General features: G+C 45.8%; 1 pseudogene; it reads left to right on the forward strand.

Moving 5' to 3' along the window:
- Positions 1-1,364: 1,364 nt before the first annotated feature.
- On the forward strand, positions 1,365-10,518 carry LOC109759987 (uncharacterized; annotated as a pseudogene).
- Positions 10,519-22,568: the final 12,050 nt, after the last annotated feature.

The following is a 22,568-nucleotide window of genomic DNA, read 5'->3' on the forward strand; positions in this document are numbered from 1 at the left end:
GTTTGGGCCAGGTGCTGATCCAGGCTGGGAGTCCGGGTTGGTCGTCACGGGTGACGTTTGGAGAGATGGGTGGCGCCGATGCGGTCGGGCCACCCGTCACCGGTAGGGGTGCCGGACGTTGACGTAGTCCGCTCCCGCCTCGCCTCTTCTCCGACCTGGTCGCTCCCTGATCAATTTGGCCGTTCCTGTCGCTGGCGGCTCTGTCGGTGGTCAATGCTTGCCGGTCGGCTCATCGCCTACAGCCATGGAGGACCTTTCAAGCGTCTTGTTTCTTGGGCGGCGGCCCAGGTGGTGGGAGCCGCGGTGCTCGTGGGCTGAGGCCGCGACTCAGGTGTGGGCGGCTAGCCGCCATGGCCGCGTGGGCGGTGTGGTGGTAGGCGTTTCGTCGTCCTAACGAAGGCGGAGTATGCTTACCGGGGTGAAAACCTTGTCTGGTTTAGGCCAGACCGACGGAGGCGGCGTCTGTGGGCGTCGTCATCTTCCTGAAGTCTCTGTTGTGGTTGCTCCCTCCCTTCGTCGTGCTCCGGATGAAAATCCGATCCCTGGATCGGGCGGTGGCGGCGCTACGGTATCGTGCCCTTCCTGAAGGCACCGTCTTGGTATGCACGGTGTCGACGATTCTCAACTTCACCTCTTCGTGATCTCATCGGAAGGGCGCCGGCGGCTTCGTAGTGACTGTCTTCTCTTGTTGTCTACGTCGAGTCTGTCAATGTGGTGTTGTTGTAGCCCTTTGGCACCCTATGTATCTGGCCCTGGTAGAGTGTGGTTCTCGTGTCGTGTGTCGTGGTTTGTATCGGATCCGTTTGTTGGTGGTTGGTGCTTTATATATAAAGCGGGGTGAAAGACCATTTCGATAAAGGGCGCGCACATAGGATAAAGAAAATTAAACATACCTGGAAACATGAGGGGCGGCTAGACTGTGAGCCACCATGAGCGGCAAAGCTCGTCGTGCAAGCGCTCGTGGCGGCCAGCAATGGCGAGGCGGAGCAGAGGCCATGGACGAGAGGAGAGGTCGCGAGGTGGAGGAGAGGCGGCGCATTGGGTCAGGAGAGGAAGAATCGAGTGGAAGGTTTGCATCCAGGCGGTGGGCGGTGGCGGACAAGCAGGAGCGGAGTATGTGGAGCGCGACGATGCAGCAGGCCCGGACGACGCGGGGGCCATTGCTCCAGCTCAAAAACTGGCATCTCCCTCGATGGTGGATGCCACGCCATCGATCGAGGCCGTCGACCCTGATCTCATCTCACCCGCGAAGCCACGGGCCGGAAAGAAAATCCTATGAGACCGGGTCTTTTTTTCCTATGAGAAAATCCTATGATTCTCTCCCCATTCTCACCGCGTCTCTGCCGCCGCCGCCGCGCGCTGAGATGCCAATCCTCCGCCCGATTCTTCGTCTCCTCCGACGACCTGGCGTCGACACCTCTCATGACCGAATGCGCCGCCTCTCCTCTACCTCGCGATCTCTTCTCTCTTTCATGGCCTCTGCTCCACCTTGCCGGTCGCCACCAGCGCTTGCATGACGAGTTCCCCCTCTCATGCTGGCCCCCGATCCAGCTGCCCGTCGTGTTTCCCGGTATGTTCAACTTTGGGTATCCCAGAAAAAAGGAACCAAAAAAGAATACGTACAAAAATGTGTCGGATGCTGAAATTGCTTTTTTATATGCTCTTTGCCGATAGATTTCCTCCTGAATTTCGGAGCATGGCCAGCACCGGTGGATTCAAAGCTGACGAGTCTGGTGAGCCAGGCAAGGGATTGCCCATCTCTTCTGCCAACGATCACTCTGCCATCAGCCAAGGCATGGAAAACGGTGGCACAACCTTGGAGGTTATAGATGTTGTAGCTGGCAAACATGATGCATTGGGAAAACTTGGGGACATCTATGGTTGTGAAGCAACTAGGAGCACAACCAAGGATAGAAAGAGGGCTGACAAAAAAGGTCGTGTGATTCCCATGGAAATACTTCCAGAAAGCAGACACCGTGATCGTTCTTTGTTCAGGGGCGCTCAGTGCTGGAAAGTGGAGTATCATGTTGCCGACCGTAATGAGAGTTAGTGATCAATCTCTCTTTACATATGTTATTTTAATTTTTTATGAGCATCTTTTTCAAGCTATGGGGTCAACTGATATATTCTCTGCTGAAATCTTGTGCCTATTTTTCTTTGCTTTGTTTACTTTTACAAGTTAAATTCCGATGCATTAGCACTCAGGTGTTGCATTTGTTTGGTTTTGCAAACGAATTAGAGGAAATTGTCCAGATACCTGCCTGAACTAGTTTGGTTCATCTCTGCAAGTAGAATGGTTTCAGTTCACTCCATAATGATTTTTATCCTATATGTTGGCATCATGCCCTATGCTATGGAAACATGTACATAAACGTTCGTTTCTTAGCAGGTACTCCCTCCGTCAAAATAGGTCTAGTTGCTCAACCTATCCAAGCCATGGAAACTTATGTTTTTTTATTATATAGGGTAATGATGTTATCTACTATCAGAATAAAAAAATAACTTACAAGAGGACTTCTAGAAAGCAAAAGTAAAGAATATTTTCATCAAGGGTTGTAATGACTTGTTTTGCGTAATTCTTGGGGTAAACTTAACCAATACATAGTTTAGGGGGTTACCAAATTACCCACTTTTACTTTGGGTTTCCTAAAACAAAAACCTTAGGGAGTAAAATTCCTAGTAGAGAGAACATCGATAATTTCCACTTAGATGAAAAGGAAAACTTCCAATAGGGCCATGGAATCCTAGGTGGCATGTTTACTTTTTGTATGGTGAGTATTGTTTCCTGTATGTATTGATTTCCATTGCGATATAACTTGTTTTTTTTATGAAGCTCGGTTGGCAGATCCGACAGATTGTGTCATCCGCAATGGAAAATGCACGCGGCATGAACCCAATCGTGTGTTACAATTTTTCTCAGTAAAGCTGGCTGAACTTACTGTGGGTGTTGGCTCAGTAGAGTTGTATGGATACATAGTAGTGCGGGATGGTCTGGATCCATTGCTTAATTACGTTGTCAATATAAGCAGGGACGATCCCATCATCGTGGAGCAGGTGCGAATCCTTACTTACCTGCAATTATTTCATGGAATAAGTCTACTTAACCCCCTCAAGTATAATACTAGGCATTTGGCCGCATGAAGTATTCCATACGGTATAAATCACCCACTGGGGAAGTTCTCACATTAAGTGGATGTTGCAACGTGGGCAAAACCACCCCAGGGAATGGTTTATGCGGTATGGAAATTCTTCTTTTCACATTGTAAGGCCAAACCTAGCGCATACATAGAACAAACACTTAATTTCTGTTGCATCATTAAAAATGTGTCTATGCGATTAATATGTCCAGAAGTAGCAGAATGGTAATTTTGATTGTATAAGCCACTACTGTACCAAGTTGTGAAATGATGATTTATTACGAGAAGCTTCTAAATAATGGAACTGAGTATCAATTGTTCCAAACAAAATCAGCAGAATAGTTTGGGCTCTTTGTTTGCTGTAGTACATGGTTCCACTGCACACCACACATCTTTTGTTTACAGGCATATGAAGATGCATAGCATGAATAATCACACCATAACATGTCATTTCAACAGGCTTATGTAAATATTTGTGATTCAAATAATATCAAATAAATACCGGGGACCAATTTTCCCTCCCGAACACTGTTGTGCACTATGTAACCAGTCAGTTTGACACATGACAAAGATCTTGGTCATCAATTGTAAACTATTGCTTAAGTAAATGCTATTGCAAGTAAAACAGCCAAAGAGAAGTATATTTAGCTTCAGCTGTTTCCTACTTTGATATGAAGAGCAACTAAACAATGATGATTTTGTAGGGTTCTCTCGTCAACATGGTTGGCCCTAAGCGAGGGATAGATATGTATTCCACTATTCTACTGGAATATGACATGAGGATCAAGGCAGGCAAAGTAGAAGATGATGATCACCAGCTGATTGATGGTGTATCAGCACTAAGCGACCTGCAGGGCACATGGAATCGTGCATTCAGAAAACGCATCCATGGCGATTGCGGCACGGTTGACTTAGTTTTAGCACGTATCCATGATGCGGTCCTGGCGAATGTGGAAGTTGTCATATCAGAGGTGCAGAACAGTTTCAATCTGCGTCTCCGGTGTTTCATTGGTGGTTATAAAAAGGAAATCCGGCTTTTCGATGGCGCCATTGGCGAGTCACGTGGCTTAAAGAGGTCTGTGGTTGCTGTGGTGGATGGTTCCACTATGGATTTGAAGTTCGAGGTTGCCTCGGAGCCATCCTGCTCAGCGGAGCACCGTTGTTCCTTCACGGCGGACACGCATGGGCTTGCTACTCGAGAGATAAAGACTGAGTTTGGGTTGATCTCAGTGAAGGTGGCTTGGTCGAGTCTGCTTTCTAACTAGCAGGCTTATTGCAAGTGCTTGAATAAAGTTTGTCGAAATGTTGTGTCTGAGGAATGGACCAAAACCTGGTCGGCAGTTTACAGTGAGTTCTGGTTAATAACATGTTTCACTACTACTTACCTGACAATCATAGCCATTCAGGGTGCACTGTTTCTAGTATCTGTACATAGTGCTGTTCTTGCTCAGTAAATCCGCTTGGTGAACTAGGACTTGGGCTACGACCAGCCCTGCCCAGTCCAGCTCCAAACCCCGTATTTCCTCCGATGATTGTTGCTCATTAGTCTTAATTAATTGCCTCTGGGCCAAGGGTGTTTTCCTGACCGCTATTTCAAAATTGTACATGAAACCTTAGCTTCATACGGCTTCTCTATGATCAGAAAAAGGAAAGGACTGTTTTGTTTCGGTACAAGCCCCTGGACCGTAGATAGAATAGAATTAGGTAAAATAAAATAGATCGGAAAGTCCTAAATTAGACCCAAGGAATTCCATCTTCTATAGAATAAGAAAAGGCACTTCCGAATGATTAGCACGTGCATTTCAAACATCATCTCGTCCCACTACACATATAAATGGGTGCTATGTAACTATGTCTTTTATGACTTCAAACTTTGTTATCATGAGAACTATGTAAACATAGCATCTTGTTTGGTGACATTTCTAATGGCTTGCGTTATTATTTTTGTACATCTGTGGAGGTTAAAGAATATCAGAATCGCACGATCTTTGCATTAGTGGGACTGCTTTGAAATGCTACAAAGGACTGAGGCTGTTCTTCAAGTCATCTCTCATCTGAAGGTAAGTGAGAAATTATTACATTTCTTCTCAAAATAAGAAGGTCCTCATTTGCATGCTTGAGGGCTCCTGTAACTGTAAGTGTCGTTGTTTCAGGTTTTTGCACGTGTTGCTTAAGAACAGAAAGAATCTGTACTAATAACATTTAAGACCGTTGGGAGGATGACAATGAACCGTGGAGATGGAACCAATGATGTTGGTGCACGGAAACAGGTCTGTACCTGGCTCAATCCTGTTTGATCTGCTCATGTTTTTCTCATAATTACTCAATGTGTATGATTAACCTCATCTTGAATATGTTTGGCGATTTTGATCTGATATTCTTAGTACAACACAGTATATATTCTCTATGATTCATAGAAAGGAGCTGAATATGGAACTCTGTGAATGATTGACTTGACCTTGGACTTAGTCTGGTGACTTTCGTCTGACATTTCTTACTACAACGTTGCCTTGATTCATTTTTTTTTAAATTCGCCCCGGGTAACTTCAGATCCTAAATCCGCCACTGCTACAAGGCACCTCTTCCACTGAAGATAAATAAATCTAGTTGGCCAAATTAAACGTATAGATCGGAGAGAAATACAAAGCTAACAAATCACATATAATAAAATTTAGAAATAACCCAGTTACTTTCAATGAACAATCTGACTATAAACTTACAATTCATCGGATTCCAATAAACGCAGCGTAAAAGATTATATCGAATAGAACTCCGAAGAGAACATTGTATCGAAGATCAAAGAGAGAGACATCTAGCTACTACTATGGACCCGTAGGTCATGTGAGGACTACTCATCGGAGAAGCAGCAAAGTTGATGTAGACCCCCCCCCCCCCCCCCCCGGTCGCCAGTACCTAATGTGCCAACCTTGCATGGAGTTGTTTCACTATTGATTTCATGAAATCAATGGCAATACCAAGCATATTTTGTTGTTGATTTTATCGCTGTGTATTTGACTTCATCAGAAAGGAAACTGCCTCTAGTTAACATTTTGGTTTGTCATGCTAATGCCTCATAGGACCAGCGCACCAGAACAGCAACAACCATCGATGAAAAGATGCATAGATTGAAAGGATCCAACATGAAGACAGGTAGAATGAAGACCAGATCTGAGTAGATCCACCAAAGACAATCACGGAACGAATCATGTGAGATATTTCGGAGAGACACCTCCACACGTCTTCAGACGATGCCAGACGCACCACCGAAATGGAGCCTAGGCGGGGAAAATCATTCCATCTTCAAGGAGCCATCGCCGCCTTCCTGAGCAGGACAGAAACCCTAACAAAATGGAAAGAACCATCTAAAAACAAAGTCATCTCGTCGACAAGGGCCGAGATCCATCGTGTCCTAATGGTTTAGGGGCAACGGAGACTAGACGGACCGGGGGCGGCGCCAACGGGAGGCAGAGGAACCGTAGCTACATGTCGGTTGTTGGTTGGTGGAAGATTTTTTTTTTTTGAAGTTTCATACCATGAGGAGCATCGATTGGTGAACCTGCTACCTTTAGTACACATCTCAACTTGTTTTTTTTAGGGGAACTCAACTTGGTTATGTATACGTGTCAGAATTATACTACGTGAAATTATCAATTGAGGTCACTAGCAGTGGCGGAGCTTGACAAAAAAGCCTGGGGTGTGTTGACACCAGATTTTTGCATGGCACAAAACCCTATCAAGATGACATCGGATCGGATGGGGAAAGTTACAACTGCAAAGTTCTTCGTCTCGTCGAAACGGTCGATTTTGATATAAAAATCGTCCCAATAAGAGTTCGTATGCAAAAGTTACAGCCATCCGAATACAACCCTATCACGAGTCAAAAGTGACGCGCCCCACCAGACACCCTGTCTGATGGGTAGCGCGAATAATAGCCTGTTTTGCACGAGCGATTTGACCCTCAAGATGACCTCTGATAAAAAAAACATTCAACATGAAAGTTGTTTTTCTCGTCGAAACGGTCAAGATTTCTTTTGGGCTCGTTTCCATCCGAGGTCATTTACCACCTCAAAATTTATCAGCAAGGTTCAGTCAATTTAAACCGAACAGTTTTGGAAAGTTCGGATAAAACCAATCCAAATTTGCCTAGGTTTTTGGACGTGAATCCAAGCCTTTTCCTTGCACGGGAAGTCTAGCCTCCTCTTATATACCTAAGGGGCGACGGTCGATTGAACAACAACACATAATCGCAAAACCCATCTAGTTTTTACCCTAGTTTTACATCTCTCCCTGGTTCTTTCTCTCTCGTTCTTCGTTCGTTCTTCGTGTTGAAGGGCAGCGATCCTCGAGGCTCTAGGGGCGGGCGAACCGACCTAGGGCAGCCCATAGCCGCCGCGCGTCTAGACGGGGTCCCTCCCGGGCGCGTGGGGTTTCGGGTCCTGAAAAGCACCCGCCGGATTGCTTGCGTACCGCGCTTCCGGACGGGTCTCCTTCGACGTGAGCTGCGGTGCATCACCCTCAGCGTTGGAGGTATACGGTGACGTGTTCGTGCGCGAACACACTTTTTGGCGACTCCGCTGGGAAAGAAAGATCGAGAATCATCATCAACCATGTCTAATCTCCCCAAGCCCTCTGAAGTTAACGCCGATAACATCATTAAGCCCAATCTTGATGAACTATCGGACGAACATCGTCAAGCCTATGAAACACGCAAGAAGCAGCGTGAAGAGGCTTTTGAAGCGCTCAAGAAGAAGCACGAGGAGGAAGATTTGGAGGCGTTTCTTGCAAGTTTCAAGAAGGACCGTCAAGGCAACATCACTTCGGTTGGGAACGTCAATTTTCCTCCCCTCATTGACGAACAAGATGTAATCACTGTGAGTAAAGTTTTTTCTCCAGAGCAAGTGGCTGTGATTGAAAGTCATGTTAGTAAGGGTAATGTGATGACGTACAATTCTTTTATGGCAAATACTAATGCTAAGAAAAATATGCGTGCGTCATCTAGTGGTACTGTTGGTGTATCTGAAAACCCTAGTCTAACTTTACCTATTTCATTGGCACCTCCTATACAACAACAATATAGTATGCCGTTGAATTTTTACCCTAGTCAAACCAACCAGCTTGTGGCTGCACCTGCATATCCTAATCCTATTATGAGTGTGCCCAATTTGGCGTCAACGCCGAATCACTTTGTCACACCACCCATAGGCGCAAGCATGTTTGGTCTTCCGCCGAATTATGGTTCGGTGCCCATCCCACAAGTTGCACCAATAGCTAGTACTCAGGTTGCTCCTATGTCATTTCCACAAACATCTTCATCTACCTCGGATCCAGTTTTAGCTAAATTAAGGGAGGATTTGCATAAGATGTTTCTAGAAACTTTTGGAAACGAGCCGAAAGTAAAGAGTCGTGTGTACCAAAAGCCTTATCCTGAACACTTCGATGCAATTTCTTACCCTCAAGGTTATAAGGTTCCTGATTTTGTTAAATTTAGTGGTGAGGGTATGAAAACAACTTGGGAGCATGCGAGTCAGTATCTAGCGCAGTTGAGTGAAGCAGGTTCCATAGAAGAATTGAAAGTGCGTTTATTTTCATTATCTTTAACTGGTACCGCATTTTCATGGTTTGCTGCTTTACCACATGGCTCAATTCTCTTATGGTCACAATTAGAGCAAAAGTTTCATGATCACTTTTATAGCGGCGATAATGAGCTAAAGTTGTCACATCTTACATTGGTTAGGCAGAAACATGATGAATCGGTCACCGATTATGTCAAGAGATTTAGAGATATAAAACACCGATGTTATAGCTTAATGATAACTGAGAGAGACTTGGCGGATCTTGTTCTTAATGGTTTGAAAACTCACATTAAAGAGTGGCTAGAAAGTTATGAGTTTTTGAGCATTAATCAAGTCTTACAAAAGGCTTTGGCCCAAGAGAGTTGAAGTAAAGAGATCCATAGGTCTACAACCGATCGTCCTAGAATGCATATGGTTAAACACAATGATGATAATTCGGACGATGAGGTTGATGTCTATACTACTGAATTTGTTTGGTCCTCGAAGGCCAAACCCTATATGTGCAATGCTCTTAAGCCGATACGCAAGAATCGTGATGAGGAGATGAGGTTTACTTTTGATATATCAAAGTGTGATAAAATATTTGATGCTCTCTTGCAAGATGAGATGATTAGAATATCACACACCATACCGCCGTTTGAGGAGATGAAATGGCGTGCTTATTGCAAATATCATAATTCATTTTCTCATTCTACTAACGATTGCAATGTTTTCCGACGACAGATACAATCGGCCATTAATGACGGAAGATTGAATTTTCCTGAGATGCAAGTTGATAAACAACCCTTCCCGATAAACACCATGGACTTGGAGGGAAAGAAAATGTTGATTCGGCCTAGCATAGTCGAATCTGCTAATAAAGATAATGTTGTTATTGGTGAACCCAGGAAAAGCAAGGAGGGCGACAAAGTCTTGGCACGAGAGGTTGTGCTTGATAAGCAACCCGATGGCAAAGAAGTATTAAGATCACCATAAAAAATCCTTCACTCGGGGGGCAACCACAAGCAAGAAGATACTCATGTTAAATTTATCAAGCCCAAGAATTCAGAAGTTGGCAAGTGGGAAAAGAGTGAAGCTAAGCGCAAGCGAATCAGGCCAACTTTTGATATGTTGCTATCCAAATATGCAAGTCAAGCGGCCGGTTCTAGCTCTAATCGGTCATCACATTCAAAGCGTTCAAGATTGCCTCCGAAGCAAGAGTTTCGACGATATGCAAGGCCATATGGGTCATGGGCACCGACACCATGGATGTCACAACCCTCCTATGCGCCATATTACATGAGAGGCTTCAGTGGAGGATGGGGGCAGCCCCCAATCGCTCCTTATGCTTTTCATATGGGGTGGGCAGCACCTAGAAGGCCTGCTCGCGAGAGGCTTTATTATCCCACACAAGGCCGTTTGAGCTATGGTGCTAATCGGCCAACAAAAATTTCTCCAAGTAAGGCCAACAAAAAAGTATGGCGTGTTAAGTCATCTAATGCGGAAATTTCAGAATGCGACAAGCAAAAGGAGATCGAAAAGCCGGTTGTTGGTAATCTGGCTACTTCTAATGGTGATATTATTATTGTTCAGTAGGGTTCCATGGTAAGTGATCATGAGGCGAGCACAAGCAAGACCAAATCAAAGGATCCCAAATATACTCAACCTAAGTGGTGTCCTCCCGGTTTAACCAAGACCATGAAAAGGAAATTACAACGCATGAGGAACCACGAGAAGGTAGAGCACAAAGAGGAGAGGCAAAGGGACGAATTGTTAAGTGAAATTTGACCCATGGCACTCACAAAACAAGTGTGGAGGCCTAAACAAAAACAAAACACATATGCTTCTACATTAGCTCCAGCAACACCTTCACCATCAAAAGAGGATGATGCGACCCCTATTACATCGTCCACACCACCTGAAACATCCCCTTCAATTGAGGAATATTTAAGCCCAATATACACACTGGGAGATGAAGATGAGATGGTGGATTATGAATCTACGCCGGTTCCGGAAGGTATGGATATTAATATGGTATATTACTTACCTGCCGAGTTTCGTGCTATAGGTGAAGAAGGGAGGTAGCCCAACTGGATTTTGGTCCTAAGCATGCTATCTTAGAGAAGCCAAAAGAACCGGTGAAACACTTGAAGCCGTTGTACCTCAAAGGTCATATTAACGGATCGCCGGTTGCTAGGATGCTCGTTGATGGTGGTGCCGTGGTAAATCTTATGCCCTACTCGGTCTTCAAGAAGTTGGGGTTAGATGATGATGCATTAATGAAGACCAATATGGTACTTAATGGATTTGAGGGTAAAGAAAAGACAGAGGCCAAAGGTGTGATGTGCATGGAACTCACCGTGGGAAGTAAAACTTTGGCCACCACATTCTTCATCGCCGAGGTGCAAGGTAACTATAATGTTATATTAGGCCGCGATTGGGTTCATGCTAACCAATGTGTGCCATCTACCATGCATCAATTCTTAATACAATGGGTCGATGATGAGGTAGAAGTCATTCACGCGGATAATTCGGCTTGTGTTGCTTTGGCCGATGCATCGGTGGATTGGAATCATCCTGATGTTACTTGCTTAACAGAGCGTGACCTCTCGGAGTTTGATTTCCTTAGTGCTACAAGGAACGGGTTCATTCCCATCTCTTTAAAGCCGATTGGTGGTAATCGGTTACAAGGTATGATGTGAACAAGAAGTTAAAATCAATGGCCGATATAAAATTATCGCCCTAAGCATAAACATGGACAATATAGAAATTATCGTCCTAAGCGCACATAAATGGCCGATGGAGTGTTGACATCGTCCTTAGACCAACGTATTGCAAGTTATTTTCGGCGCGCAAGTTTTGCCGAAAAACAGGGGGGCATGTGTTGACACCAGATTTTTGCATGGCATAAAACCCTATCAAGATGACATCGGATGGGAAAAGTTACAACTGCAAAGTTCTTCGTCTCGTCGAAACGGTCGATTTTTTCAAAATCGCTCCAATCCGAGTTCGTATGCAAAAGTTACAGCCATCCGAATACAGCCCTATCACGAGCTAAAAGTGGCGCGCCTCACCAGACACCCTGTCTAATGGGTAGCGCGAATAATAGCCTATTTTGTGCAAACGATTTGACCCTCAAGATGACCTCTGATCAAAAAACATTCAACATGAAAGTTGTTCGTCTCGTTGAAACGGTCAAAATTGCTTTTGGCCTAGTTTCCATCCGAGGTTGTTTACCACCTCAAAAATTACCCGCAAGGTCCAGTCAGTTTAAACAGAAACAGTTTTGAAAAGTTCGGATAAAACCAATACGAATTTGACTAGGGTTTTGGACGTGAATCCAAGCCTTTTCCTTTCACAGGAAGTCCGGCCGCCTCTTATATACCTAAGGGGTGACGGCCGATTGAACAACAACACACAATCGCAAAACCCATCTACTTTTTACCGCAAGGTCCAGTCAGTTTAAACCGAACAGTTTTGAAAAGTTCGGATAAAACCAATACGAATTTGACTAGGGTTTTGGACGTGAATCCAAGCCTTTTCCTTTCACGGGAAGTCCAGCCGCCTCTTATATACCTAAGGGGTGACGGCCGATTGAACAACAGCACACAATCGCAAAACCCATCTATTTTTTACCCTAGTTTTACATCTATCCCTGGTTCTTTCTCTCTCGTTATTCGTTCGTTCTTCATGTTGAAGGGCAGCGATCCTCGAGGCTCTAGGGGCGGGCGAACCGACCTAGGGCAGCCCATAGCCGCCGCGCGTCCAGGCGGGGTCCCTCCCAGGCGCATAGGGTTTCGGGTCCTGAAAAGCACCCGTCGGATTGCTTGCGTACCGCACTTCCGGACGGGTCTCTTTCGACGAAGTTGCGGTGCATCACCCTCGGCGTTGGAGGTACACGGTGACGTGTTCATGAGCGAACAGGGTGGCCGATTTTTTTTCTTTACTCATACTATTGGAACGAATCAGTGCATATACATACAACAATACATGGAAGGAATCAATATCACATTGTGCGGCATGTGGCGGCCGACGACTGTGGCCAGCAGGCCGGAGCTCATGCAGTCGACGACATCTATGAGCACCCATGAGAGGTCGACGCGCGGGGATGGCGAAGTGGACCGCGCGCCGCGACGCTACGGCCCGAAGGGGCGACGCAGCGGCAGGGCGCGGGTCGGGGTGACGGCGGGGAAGACCTCAGGGCGGTTGCAGGGACCGCGTGCCACGCTCGCTACGGTCCGACGGGGCGACGCAGTGGCAGCACGAGGGTCGGTGCGGCCTCGGGGACGGCCTCGAGCGGCCTCGAGGACGGCCTCGGAGCGGCGATTGACCGCGGGCCGCGCCACTATGGCCCGAAAGGGCGACGCAGCGGCAGCGCGCGGGTCGGTGCAGGCGCGGAAAGAACCACGGGACGACGGCATGAACCACGTGTCACGCTCCCTACGGCTCGACGGGGCGACGCAGCGGCAGCGCGAGGGTCGGTGCAGCCACGAGAACGACCTGGAGCAGACGGCGTCGAGGCAGCTGTAGACCGCGGGCTGCGGCACTACGGCCCGAAGGGGCAACGCAGCGGCAGCGCGCGGATCGTTGCAGCCGGGGAAAAACCATGGGTCGGTGACGCTGCAGTCCGATGGGGCGCACGCAACTACAGCTCGTTGCTCGATCGGTAATATGTGCGGGCACTCGATGACGATCTGCATCCTGTGAACGCAAACCATGACGAGGTATCCACGACGTGGTCACGCGGCTCATACGTGGCAGCCTGGCAGGAGCACGAACATGCAAGGACGCATTGTACAGGCCGCAGGCATACAAGCGGCACGTGCAAGCAGCCGGACCTGCGCACAACGCATGCAGATTGGATCCTGCTCGTGACGTCCAAAACGTCCTCATCCAGGACATTGCATCGATGCATGCAACTAGCTATGCACTTGAGCATGGCACAGATGCCAGCCTGGACGCGGACGGAGACGAAGAGTCTGGCCAACCGCGTCGTGGTCGCACAAATCGTGGAGGCGCGTGGGACGACGAGGCGGTGACCGATGTACTCTCAGCCGAGGTTGAAGTAGAGGCGCGCGAAGATGTCGACGGGGTGGGAGACGCAAACCGATCTATAAATCGGAAAACCAAAAAGAACACCGATCAAGTGATCGACGAGAGAGAAAACCCCAATTAACAGATCGGAAAAAAGACTCTCTAGGGCAGCCGATCAATCAACACGACCGGCGGATGAACCCTAAGTACGGGTGACGCGGCCCCCGGCGGCAGTCATGGAGGCCGACCGCCCCGGGGGCGGCGCGCGGTGCAGAAGCGGTGGGCGACGGCTAGGGTTGGATCGGTTAGGCTAATACCATGTTAGAAGGAAGAGAGGGATTGATGGAATAGTTCGTTTTATTACTGTTATGCATGTGATATGGTCTGATCGAAATCGCTGGACTCATGACAAGGTGTCATATGATCCGGTGCAGGCGGTAAAAACAGTTCGCGATGATCTTATTATGCTTGAGGTGCCGAAGCCTACTCGTGGTGTGCCAGGAGCTCAGTGGCGCACGCCGGATGTGGGGTGGATCAAGATCAACACGGACGGTGCTATCAACAACGAGGCTCGGTGTGCGGGAGGGGGTGCGATAGCTCGATCTCACCTATCGTTCATGGGAGTATGGAGTAAGCCTTTCCCGGGGGTGACAGACCCCCTCATTGCGGAGGCCTTAGCTCTACGGGAGAGAGTCATCTTCGCTCAGCTGCGTGGTTTCTCACATGTGCTGATGGAAGTTGACTGTTTAGAGGTTGTCAACCTCTCATCGTCGCGTGACAGTTCAAGGTCAATTGTTGCGCCTATTCTAGATGATATTGGGGAGAAGTCTTCAAGTTTTATCTCTTTTTCTGTTAGATATGTCCCGAGGGATGCTAATACTATGGCGGACCTATGTGCCAAACGGGCCTGTTCCTTATTGGTTTCAGACTGTTGGCTGGAGGGTTGTCCATCCTTTCTCCTTAGCAGCCTACGGACAGATTGTAATCATATGTTAACTATGCAATAAAGCTCCCCAAGTTCGTTGCAAAAATAATAATAATCAATATACTAGTAGACAGCCGAGCAATGTGCATGCCGTGAACATGAGCTTATGCATGCACGTCGGGGAAGATGAGTTCACGTAGCAACGCCATTGGTCACTAGGAGGCAGTGAGATTACATTAGCGGTAGCTGGCTCAGTTGTTCAGTTGCGTACGGCTTCAGCATGTTCATTCCCTGGTTCGAAACCTCATTCGCGCAGTGCTCCTTATGCGAAATCCGTTCCGCTTGTTCCCTATTTAAAAAAAAACCGTTCCGCTTTTTTGGAGAACCAGCCGGTGGGCCGAAGACGCGAAGACGAGGGCGCGCTTAGCCACCCGTGGGCCGAAAACGAGCACACCGCTCGGTTGACGACGCTGCGTGCTACTATTTACCACACCGCTCGTTTCGGTAGCCACTTCGCGGCCTAAATAGCGAAACGAGGAACCATTGTATCGCCGACGACGCAAGGCTAGCACTAGCTATGCCGGCCTGCCGAGGCAAAAAGCGGTCGTGACGTACTTCTGGCCGGGTTTGGCCCAGCAGCCTGTTACCCTAGGTCGCTGTTAACTCGTGCATGTTGGGGGCCAGAAGTGCGGAGCGACGTCAGTCTTTTTTTCATCGTCATGACGGTTTTTTTTTACCCTGTTCATTCTATTTAAGTCAATGCAAATCTTTTCTCTCTTACTTATGCAGTTATCGTGTGAGTTAGGGTCGACTCGGACGTACCGCAAATTTCCCCTTTTGCTTCTCAGTTTTTTCCTACTATTTGGACCTAGAAGTAACACATCCGCCCGGAGTACTTCTGTTCACCGCTCCTGCATCATCGTATCATTTTTCTATAACAAGGAAAAGTTGCAACATGTCCTTCGCTCTCACAGTCTCTTTGATGGAACGTCAATGTTTGAGTAATGCTGCCAACTTCAATGAACAAATTGTATGGAGCGTCGTGTCCTTTTCTCAGTTTCTTCATAATGATCAGTCGGCTGTGTGGCGCATGCTTCAAGGACAACGAACACTATTAGCCTAAAATGTGCAATCGGCTTGAGTTTATGGACCGGTGGCCCGAGAGGGGAAATAAGACCAACCAATTCTATTTCATCCGCAAACTCGTTAATTTGATCAAATAAGACCAAACAATTGTATTTCGTCCACAAACTCGTTAATTTGATCAAATAAGGCCAAAACCGGCCCGAGAGGGGGGAAACAGACCATGTGGATGTCATGTCATCGTTCCTTTGACCGATCATGAATTAGCTATTTTTAGAAGGATTTATTTGTAAATTTGTTGGGTTCTTCTTCACCTAAGGGCGTTGGAGTGAAAAAGAATATGCAGCACAAATTGTAGTTATTCACGTAGAATCAGGAAAGAAAAAAACACCGAAGATCCCACGCGATCGTTTTCCAACCACGCGATTTCTTTCCTTCTGTTGCGCTGACTGCTGCGCTGTTTGTTGCTAGATTATAGCGTTCCCTTCCCTCCTGGTTTGTCTTCTGTGACTTGCCAATCACTGCGACGCAGCTCGGCAATTGACCACGGCGCTGTCTAGCCGCAAATGATTCACTTTTAAATATTCTCTGAAATCCACTAATTATACATACATATTTCACATGATTCTATGTGGATATATAAATTAGGCTGCATTATTGTACAAGAATCACTTTGTACTGTATTGTTTTGGATGCCGATTTCTAACCCAGATGACTTGGGTTCAATTCCTACAGAACACAGGTTTTTAATATTTCTCTCTTTTTTTGCGAGGTAAAAGGGAGTTTTATTCCATATTGATAGGGCTATAATTTAGAGGCAGTAATTGCTCTATACAAGGAGGTCCTTGACCAAGCCACACAGCTGTGGCCCGCTCATCACGACTATATAATGTCAAACGATCTGGTACCCTATTTTGCTCTCTTGTAAGCTTCTGGGGAACAAACTCCCGGATAAGCATGTGTGCTTTTATCTCTGCAACTAAGTGCCCATACGCTGACCTGCTTAGTCTAGAATCGAAAAGACATGACAATGCTTCAGAAGAGTCGGATTGAACAACAATAGAACCCTCTAAGTGTTGGATTGCCAAAGCCATGCCCTGCATCAGTGCGTGAATCTCCGCCTCCAAAGCATCATTGCAATTAAAAATAGGTAAGCGGCAAACACCACACTGCCATCATTACGACGCAGAATCATACCTGCTGACGCAGCTTCGTCCGTCGGTGAATAAGGACCATCCACCGAAAGAGCAAGTCTATTATCTGCCGGAGCAGGCCAAGCAGTAGCAGGCTGCTCCCTCCCAGGTCGACACAGTATACACTAGTAGAAAAAGGTTACTAAAGCCTCCCCCTTTAGTCCCGATTCTTACACGAACCGGGACTAAAGGCCCTCCACGTGGCCGCTGTCTGGAGGTCCACCTTTTTAGTCCCGGTTGGTAACACCGACCGGTACTAAAGGAATTTTTATGATTTTTTTTATGAATTTTTTTGAATTTTTTTATTTTCAAATTTCTGAATTATTTTAACCTCTAATCTCTAATCACCCATCATCACTGCTCAATTTAACCTCTAATCTATAATCACCCCTCATCATTCCAAATCATCTAACTTCCCGAACGGTCACCCATCCTCTCACTACTCCAGCCTGAGCACGCTTAACTTCCGGGTTCTATTCTCCCTCGTTTTCAAGTCTGCACTTGTTGTTTTCCTGACAATAATAAGATGTCAATCCTATTAACCCTCAGAAATTTAGCTTGAGCATGAAGTCACACATTTCACTATTTGAGTTTGAAACTATTGTTCTAAAAAAACAATAATTTTTTAGTAACACTAATATTTCTTGAATAAATAGTTTGACCATAGTTTGAGCACAGTTTGACCACAGTTTGACCAAAATTCAAAAAAACTGAAATAATTATTTAGTAACACTAATATTTCTTGAATAATTAGTTTGACCATTGTTTGACCATAGTTTGACCAGATTTGACCAAAATTCAAAAAAACTGAAATAATTATTTAGTAACACTAATGTTCATGAATAATTATTTAGTAACACTAATATTTCTTGAATAAGTAGTTTGACCATAGTTTGACCAGATTTATCAAAAATTCAAAAAAAACAGAAATTTGAGATCGGATGCGGATTTTTGTGCTGAACATTTTGATATATTATACGTTTTTTCTGACATCGTATGCAAAAGTTATAGCCGTTTTACATTTTCCCTACACTTTCTGCAAAACATGTCCAAATTTAAGTTTTTAAATTTTCCTAACTAGTACATGTAGTAACATAACTACATCTGGAAGGATTTTAATTTTTGAAGTTTTAATCATTTTCTTTTGCTCTTTACAAAACTGAAAAGGCGATCCATGGGGGGGGGGTAGAGTTTGAAAATGGGACCTTTAGTACCGGTTGGTGCCATGAACCGGTACTAATGCCTCAAACCCCATTAATACCGGTTGGTGGCTCGAACCGGGACTAAAGGTCTAACCTTTAGTACCAGTTGGTGCCACGAACCGGTACTAATGGGCATCGCACCCTTTAGTCTCGGTTCGTGGCACCAACCGGGACTAATGCCTATACGGTGCCCTAGCCGCTCGAACCGGGACTAATGCTCACATTAGTTCCGGTTCGTAATGCAACCGGGATTAATGCTCTTTTCTGGCCGAACCAAAGCCCTGTTTTCTACTAGTGATAGGACCCTCCACGGGCATTTTTCCTTTAATTATTTCATCGACACCGTAATACTTAGTCTGAGTAATTGATTGCATGTAACTCTTCAAACGTTGATGCCTCAATAGTCGCAATTTCCTTTCCGCGCACAGCGTCCGACCGCAATTGCCACACACGTCAAGTCAACATTAGGACGTTGTTGCGTTCCACTTCAGAACATGCAGCCAGTACGTTCAATAGCCAATCATCACCAGAATTAACAAGGATTGAATTACCAGGTAATACCCAACACTCACGCATACGATTCCATAAACGCGCAGCATAATCACAAGTCACCAACGCATGGAAAGAATCATCCACCATAGAGCCACACAAGGGGCATAGGTCTGTACGTGAGATGTGCCTATGTAGTTTGCATTTATTTGTAGCTAAAGCACTTGCAATTGATTTCCAAGCAGAGATCTTCATCTTTTGTGGAACAGAAGAATTCCAAACTGAACGCCATGTTGGTCTAGCACCATCAGGGTGGGTACTGGATGCCCCACCGCCAAACACCTCATCATGCACACTTGTTGCCAACCTATAGGCACTTTTCACCGAGAAAATCCGGCCCTTCTCTGGGAACCAAGCAAAGAAATCTTCCCTGTTCCTTGGGGAAGTCCGGATTTTGACAATCTCATGAATATCCATATTCCAAAAATGATCATTAAGACGTTGCAGATTCCACGCTCCGTGTTCATCCAAGAAGTCTGACACCTTGTTAAACCGACAATTCTGCTTCGGCGTAATGGAGCGGAAGCCAGGGCCGCGCGGGATCCATGGGTCACGCCACACTCTGATACTCGATCCGTCACCCACTCTCCAAATAATACCTTGTTTAACAAGGTCCAAACCATGCTCGATTCCCCTCCATACCGTCGAAGCGTTACCTGAGAATACAGTGTCCAAAATATTTCCATGTGGGTAGTACTTTGCCCGAAGTAGCCTCGCACATAAACTGTCAGGACAGTCAATCAATCTCCAAGCCTGCTTTGCCAGCAGAGCTTGGTTAAAGGCTCTCATATCACGAAATCCAATACCACCTCTAGCCTTTGGCAGCATCATCTTATCCCAGCTTAACCAAGCCATCTTCCTCTTTCCTTTTTCAACGCCCCACCAATACTGCCGCACCATCCGTGTAAGATCATCATAGACTGATGCTGGTAATTTGAACACACTCATAACATATGTCGGTATTGCCTGTGCCACAACCTTAATTAATAGCTCCTTACTCCCAGAAGACATGTAACGCTCACTCCAGTCAATGAGGCGCTTACGTAAACGTTCTTGAACAGATTCAAATTTTCCTTTATGCGTTCTTCCATCAGGAACCAGAAGACCCAAATACTTAGGCTCAAAGACCACCTGCGAAATTCCCAGAACATTTTTTACCTCATCCGCAACAGCTTCCTGACAATTACCAGAAAAAAGGATGGAACACTTGTCGGGATTAATGAGTTGACCCTGATAGACCTTGGATCGGAGTAGGCTAGTAGATCCGGTGAACCTACCTTCACCGGCAGTGGATGAACTCGAGCCGGAGGCCATCGTGGTGCTGGGGCGCACGGCGATGGCGGAGAGTGGGCGAGGTGGTGGAGCTTCCCGTGAGCACCACGCTAACCCTAGATCGGTAGGGATTGTAGGTGGGGATTGTGGCAGCGATTAACCTCGTGAGTCGTGCCCCGGCCCCCACCTCTGTTTATATAGCGCGGGTCACAGGGGCCCACCAACCATGGTTTGGTTGGGCGCCCCGATCAGGGCGCGAGTCAGGGGCCCGTTCGACCCGTTGGGTTCGAACGGGAGAGAGATCAACCTAACATTCTCCCCCTTGATCTCAACTTTACTTTTAACTTTATACTTTCTAGTTTATCTGTTTCATCACATATTGGTACATAGAGCATGTTTCATCGTCACGGCTTAATTGCCGTTAAATCATACAGCTACAACATACGTTGTGTTCAGAAACAAATTCTGTTCCTTTTGGGCCTATCCAGGAATCATAAGGCTTTCCCTTAAACCCATGCCGGCTAAGTGTTCCTTGAACACATTGGGTGGTAAGCCTTTCGTTAGCGGATCCGCAAGCATATCCTTTGTCCTTATATGCTCGAGACTTATAGTTTGATCCTGGATTTTATCTTTCACAACATAATACCTTATCTCTATTGTTTTGGCAGCATTACTCGACTTGTTGTTGTGAGCATAGAATACTGCGGGCTGGTTATCACAGTACATCTTTAGTGGTTTGTGAATGCAATCTACCACTTTCAAGTCGGGTACAAATTTCTTTAGCCATATCGCCTGCCCCGTGGCTTCGAAGCATGCTATGAATTCTGCATACATCGTGGATGATGCAACTATTGACTGTTTGGAGCTTTTCCACGAAATAGCTCCCCCAGCGAGGGTGAATATGTATCCTGACGTGGATTTTCTATCATCTCTGTCCCCCGCAAAATCTGCGTCTGAATACCCTTTTATCTCTAGGGATCACTTCTCATGTATATTAGCATGTAGTCCTTCGTGCCTTGCGCATAACGCAATGCTTTCTTTACCATCTTCCAGTGCTCTAGGCCTGGATTCTCTTGATATCTACCGAGTACCCCGGTGATAAAAGCTAAGTCAGGGCGAGTGCACACTTGTGCATACTGTAAGCTGCCAACTGCCGAAGCATATGGTACTACTTTCATTTGATCGATCTCAAACTAGTTCTTGGGATATTGGAATTTCCCAAAACTATCGCCCTTGACTATTGGAGCAGGTGTGGCTTTACTCGCATGCATATTATACTTTTTAAGAATCTTTTCTAAATATGCTTTCTGAGATAGTCCTAAGACTCCATTGTTCCTATCTCGGTGAATTTCTATGCCCAAAACATATGATGCTTCACCAAGATCTGTTATGTCAAAATTTGAGGATAAGTATTTCTTTGTTTCTTGTAGTAGACTAACATCACTACTAGCAAGCAGGATATCATCCACATACAAAATTAGGAAAATATATTTCCCATTTTTAAACATTGCATAAATGCAATTATCCTCAATATTTTCTTTAAATCCAAAACTTTTAATCGTTTGATTAAACTTTAGATACCACTGCCGAGAGGCTTGTCTTAATCCATAAATGGATTTCTTCAGGCGGCATCCCATATTTTCCTTGCCTTCCATGATAAAACCCTTGGGTTGTTTCATCTAGACCTTTTCTTTTAAATCACCATTTAGAAATGTCGTCTTAACATCCATTTGATGTAACTCTAAATCAAAAAGAGCAACTAATGCCATTATGATTCTGAAGGAATCCTTACATGAGACTGGAGAAAATGTCTCATTGTAATCTATCCCTTCTCTTTGTGTAAATCCTTTTGCCACGAGTCGTGCTTTATACTTTTCTATATTCCCTTTAGAGTCATACTTAATTTTGTAGACCCATTTACAGCCTACTGTTTTGGCTCCTTTGGGAATTTCTCTAAGTCCCAAACATCTTTGGAACTCATCGATTTCATCTCGTCTTCCATTGCCTTCATCCACTTTGATGAATGAGGGCTTCTCATGTCTTCTTCATATGAGGTGGGATCTTTTTCCATATGAACCATTTCTGTGTTATAAACTTTAAGGTCAGTAGAAATAGCTGACTTTCTTGGTCTTGTAGACCTTCTAAGGGCCTCAGTTTCTGGCACATTTTGTGCCTCAACTTCTAGCACTTCTTCTAAAATTTGCTGTTGCACCTCCCTTTCATGCTCAACAACGGGTTTAGTCGGCTCCTGACGGACAGGTTCCGGGTCTTCCCCCATAGCTTTCATGGGTGGAGTTGCAACTGGTAGTGAGAAAAATGGCTCCTGAATCATCGGATTAGGTGCATGCACCCTCTTCTCCTCAAGATCAATTTTCCGAGCTACCAAGCTCCCCCTCATCATTTCGTCCTCTAAGAAGACTGCATGTCTCGTTTCTACAAACTTTGTATATCTGTTAGGGCAGTAGAAACGAAAACCTTTTGATTTGTCTGGACAGCCAATGAAGTGGCAATTTACTGTTTTGGGATCTAACTTTGCAATGTTTGGATTAAACATTTTGGCCTCAGCATGGCACCCCCACACCCTGAAGTGTTGTAGGGAGGGCATCCTTCCTGTCCATAGC

The sequence above is a fragment of the Aegilops tauschii genome, chromosome 7, assembly GCF_002575655.3.
Source record: "Aegilops tauschii subsp. strangulata cultivar AL8/78 chromosome 7, Aet v6.0, whole genome shotgun sequence".
Lineage (NCBI taxonomy): Eukaryota > Viridiplantae > Streptophyta > Magnoliopsida > Poales > Poaceae > Aegilops > Aegilops tauschii.